Raw genomic sequence first — 5,122 nt, 5'->3', positions numbered from 1 at the left:
AGATGCTGTCTGAATTTGGTCAGACAAACAATGTTAACCTTTCACACTAAGATCTTATTCTCTTTGATTGGCATAAATGAATGGCTTGTAGAATTGTTCTATTTACAAGCTCCGAATTTGGGTAGTCAGGCGGTATTGGTTTTTTTACATATTGAGATAAACGCATGCCATTTTGGGGATGCTATCTTACTTGCTTCTCTAATACTCTAGTTATTTTAAAGTTGGATGACAAACATCATTATGGGATGTGGGAACTATCTTATAACTTTCTTACTTGTGTGATTGGGTAAACTCAAAGAGACAGGATTCCTCAATCAAAGTCATTTTATTCATAGTCTTACAAGATGTTTATGATACTACAAGTTTGTGGTTTTTGGGATCGATTCTCATTGCATAACATATAGACATAAAAGTAATTAAGGATATGTTTTTTGGAAACCTTTTTGAGATACAAACAAGATACTACCAGATTTTTATAAAGATGGTTATATGTGCTAGTGACATGTGATGAGGTGCTAGGTTTTGACACATGACATACATGGTTTTTTCATTAATGATGCCGTAAACCTCCTGTGAGGGTCTCATTGAGAGATGGCATAAACTGAGGATTTGAAATAGTAATTGAAGTACAAGGGAGATGCTGCCCGAATTTCGTCAGGAAGTATACAATGATCTTTGAACCAAAATTACCAAAAATACATAGGTATCTACATCATATATGGTAGTAGTCATTAACATCATTTCTTTGGGGAAACTCAGTGAATATTGGGATACACATGATCGGACAATCAAAGGTTATCTTACTTAAAAGCCCAACTTAATGATCAATCCTAAGGGTAGGCTGCAAACTAAGTCTACAGGTGTGACATGGATGACAACTGGATCCAGTGTCGACACCTGCAATATACACAAACATAGCCAGTTCTAACTGAATGTTTTTGTATGGATGCAGGTAACAACTGGATCCTTCTCCATGTAGATGTAGTGGAAGCTCATCCCAAAGGGTGGACACACAGAGATACAACACTCAGATATCAATTTGTAATGATCAAAGATCAAAATTTTGATCTAAATGACTGTATTATCCATTAGATACAGAATTTTGTATTGGTGTATATGAAATGTTAATTGAGTTATATGACATCTTGTTTTAAAATATTGTTATTTAATATATTATTTAATACAATTGTTTAAGTATGGTTCAATTATGAGGGTATTTTCATACTTAAACACACACACACACACACAGTCTTTGTCTTTGCTACTGCAAAAAACCAAAGAATGGGCTGAAAAAAGTTGAGGCTTTAATCAATGAAGAGCTTGATCATATATGGGCCAAATCAGGCTTTGTGTGATGATTCTGAAAGCTTAGGACGAGGCCAAGACACATACATGAGCGGTTTTATCAATTATGAGAAGTTAGGGATAATAGGAGCTTTAAAATCAATGGACTTGGGATAGAAAAAATGATCAAGGTGCCCCAAATTAATGTGTATCCACCAACTTCCTTCACCAAAATGTGTAGTTCTCAATGCCAATGCAATGCAAGATGAAGAGAAACCCTAAATGCAAATGCAATAACCTACACACACACACACACACACACACACACACACACACACACACACACACACACACACACACACACACACACACACACACACACACACACACACACACACGTACACACTAATTGCCTTATTTTTCTAATCATGTGCTCCTCTCACAATTGAAGGTGGTGACTCACAGTTGAGGGTAGTGACTCACAATGAACGTGTCCAAACTTTATGAGAATCACAACATGATTTTGTAGCTTATTGCTACTAACACTTGATAGGGAGATAGAGATCATGTGTAATTAAGAGGATCAAAGCGAGTGATTAGGAGATGCTAATCATGTATGTGTAGCGTTAAGGAGGTTATATTAGTGTGCTCCTCTCACATTGAGGGTTGTGACTCACAATGAACATGTCCAAACTTTATGAGAATCACAACATGATTTTGTAGCTTATTTCTACTAACACTTGATAGGGAGATAGAGATCAAGTGTGTAATTAAGAGGATCAAAGCGAGTGCTTAGGAGATGCTAATCATGTATGTGTAGAGTTAAGGAGGGTAGATTAGTGTGCCATTCATGGTAATAGCATGCTTGTAGAAGCTAGTGTAAAGCTTGAGAGAGAGACAATTGTACAATAGAGTAGGTGCAAAGATAAGTTAATTATTACTCACAAAAAAGATTACAAAGAGTTGATTATATGCTAGCTTGTCACATGCACCTTGCTTGTTCCACATCACACACACACACACACACACACACACACACACACACACACACACACACACACAGAGGTACTTAATGAAGTTCCTGGCTTATTTTTTAACTTCATCTCCATACCATGGGACTAGGCCAGTCTCTAATACTTGCAAGTAGGTTTTTTCCTAAGTAGTTTACTACCCTATTACCAAAACTTGCCATGAAGGCGCAGGGGCTTTCTCTCTGCAACCATAGGTGGCCTCATTGTCGCGTAATGGAGTCAGTACACTCATGGCGATTCTGCTCATTACTACGATCTGGCGGGCCGCCTCCCTCCTCTATATAAAGAGGTGAGGGTGCTTCTCTGGCCCTCACTTAGCTTTGTTTGGTTGTTGCTTTGCCTGGAAAGTTTTGCGTTGTGTTTTGACATTGAAGCATGGAGCTCACTACTATTGACACACAGGTCGGCCTCCTTGCCCTTGTGTATTTCCTTGCAGGTTTTTGTTTTTATATATAAAAAAAGGGAACCATTGTTTACTTTGAAATAACTGTTGTAGAGGGTGTTTTGCTTTTAACAACAAGTCATGAAAAATAACAATAAAATCATGCAAACGACAACTCAAGTCCAATTTTCCAAAAAAACATGATAAAAGGGCCACATTTTGAAGATTATTTGGAAAAATATCATATTATTTTATGCTTACTTCAATTTTTTTAAAAAAAATCAAGCAACCTCTTTACATCACAGGCAGCATTCCTACCCACTTCTAGACATTATAAAATTCACTTAAGCACTGAAATTTAAAAAAACTTTTTAAAAATCACTACATTTAAGGGATTCCAAAACCTTCACACTTCATTAATGATTCCAAGACAAAATAAATTACAATAATCGAAAAGGAGAAAAATTCCCCTTGTAATGTCTATGAGAGATCTTTGACGTTTTGCTTCAACATCTCAGTGGTTGTTCTGCATGAGTGAACAGATTTCTTTAAGTCAAACCCATACACAAGGATTTCCACATCCTCTAGATTAAGTGTGTCCACACGATGAGAACTTCCTGATTTTTTTCCCTTTTTGCTTGGTTTCACCATCTTAGGATCATATTTTCCTTTCAATGGATCTTTTGCAGTTGTTCGGTACCAATGCACTTCCATGCCATTCAATACATCATGCTCTCTGAAAACTTTTGTGACTTTTGCAAGCCAAAAGGGATGATCATTTTCATCGTTTGTGGCAAGAATTGCAATCATTGTGCCCTCTTTTATCTCATTTACATCTCCTTCCCACATTTTTCTCTCTTGTTGTTGACGTTTTGTGCTCTTCCTTGGGCCAACATACATCTCCCTTGTTTCTCCATGAATAAGAGATAACAAATCTGCTGAAATCTGCACATTGTTTACACCACTAGCCACAATATTACCACTCCTTTTGCAAAGACCACCATGGTGCCACGCAAATGTATGTTCAAGCTGAAACGTGTCATCCTTGAGCTCTTCAACCAGCTTCACCTGCTTTGTAAAAAAACTCTCCCACCATTCTAGAGAGCTTGCTGGGAAATACACATGTGCACCATGTATTGTCTCCTTGATCTCATTTAGGCATTGTAGAGGATCAATAGGGCGGTTTTCCCTCTCAACTTTTTGTGTCTCACTTGTTGTAAAGAGCAACATGTACTATGCTCGTTGAATTCCACAATCAGGAACAAACAATAAGAACTTCAAGCCCTCCACTGGCAACCAATCTTCAGAGTTTGAGTATTTTTTACACCACATGAGAGTCTGTTCCTCTACCTGCTTGATTCTAAATTGATGTTGAAAACTATGATCATTGAGATGTGCAAATGATGGCATGTTAGTGGCGGCACCAATCGAAGAAGACCTTAAATCATATGTTTCTTCCACAATTTTAATGGAGGGCTTGGGAACATAGGCATCTTCCAGCAAGACACAGATTTGTGGAAGGTGAAATGCACTTTCTTTGCCAACTTGATCAAGAACTTGCTAAACATTTGGTCAATTTGGTCATGTGTGTGTCCCACTAGTAAAAACCGAAGCTTCACTTTTTTGAATATCTTCCTTTGCACCAACATATTCAAGTATGCAAGGAGAACTTGGTTTTTATTTTCTCTACTAGTGTTATCAAGTTGTAAGTAGAGGACAGGTGGTAGTTCACCTTGCCATTCTTCAATGATGTTCTGAATGGTGGTGATTGTCAAATTAGGATCATTATGGGTATTTGGAAAATTAATAAAGATCCTTGATGACATGACACCATTGAAAACTAAGGCTCCAACAACATGGAGTTGGATGAAGTTTCCCTTTTTGAGATTCTTTGGAGGACGCATAAAATGTGGCAACATTGTTTTCTTTTGATCCATGCCATCGATGACTAGGCCTAGATATTTGTCTTTCTTCTCGAAACACTTTTTCCTGTCCTTTGCTAGCTTTTGGCGCTCTGTACTTTGTTGCTCCCTGTGAATTTTCAATGCTTGTAGAATGGGCACTGTAAAAGAGGTTGAAGAGTGTTAGATTTTTGAAATTTTTGAGAGAAGTAATTTAATTTAACTAACCAAACTAAAATAGCTTACATTTCTCCTCCGTAGTCTTTGCTGTGTCTAGCTTTGCTTTTAACTCTGCACATATCTGGCAAACACCCATCCTGCTCTTCTTGGGAATTTTAACATGATGAAATACTTGTCTCCAAATTCATAAGAACGATGGTAGCAAAAGAGTGGAGTTTAGAATATCTTTTTGTGAATCCATCATATAAATTGTATACCTCTCGCTTAGTAAAGTTGTCAGGTAGATGTGTGAAGTTTGAGTTAGGTAGCACTTCTCCATTAAAGGTGATGAAATTTCCTAACCA

At 37.3% G+C, this 5,122-nt stretch overlaps 1 pseudogene; it reads right to left on the bottom strand.

Moving 5' to 3' along the window:
- Positions 1–3,177: 3,177 nt before the first annotated feature.
- On the bottom strand, positions 3,178–4,265 carry LOC147425687 (uncharacterized; annotated as a pseudogene).
- Positions 4,266–5,122: the final 857 nt, after the last annotated feature.

Source organism: Adiantum capillus-veneris, chromosome 25 (assembly GCF_014529385.1).
Source record: "Adiantum capillus-veneris isolate H3 chromosome 25, ASM1452938v2, whole genome shotgun sequence".
Classification (NCBI taxonomy): domain Eukaryota; kingdom Viridiplantae; phylum Streptophyta; class Polypodiopsida; order Polypodiales; family Pteridaceae; genus Adiantum; species Adiantum capillus-veneris.
This window is presented reverse-complemented; position numbering and strand designations above follow the sequence as displayed.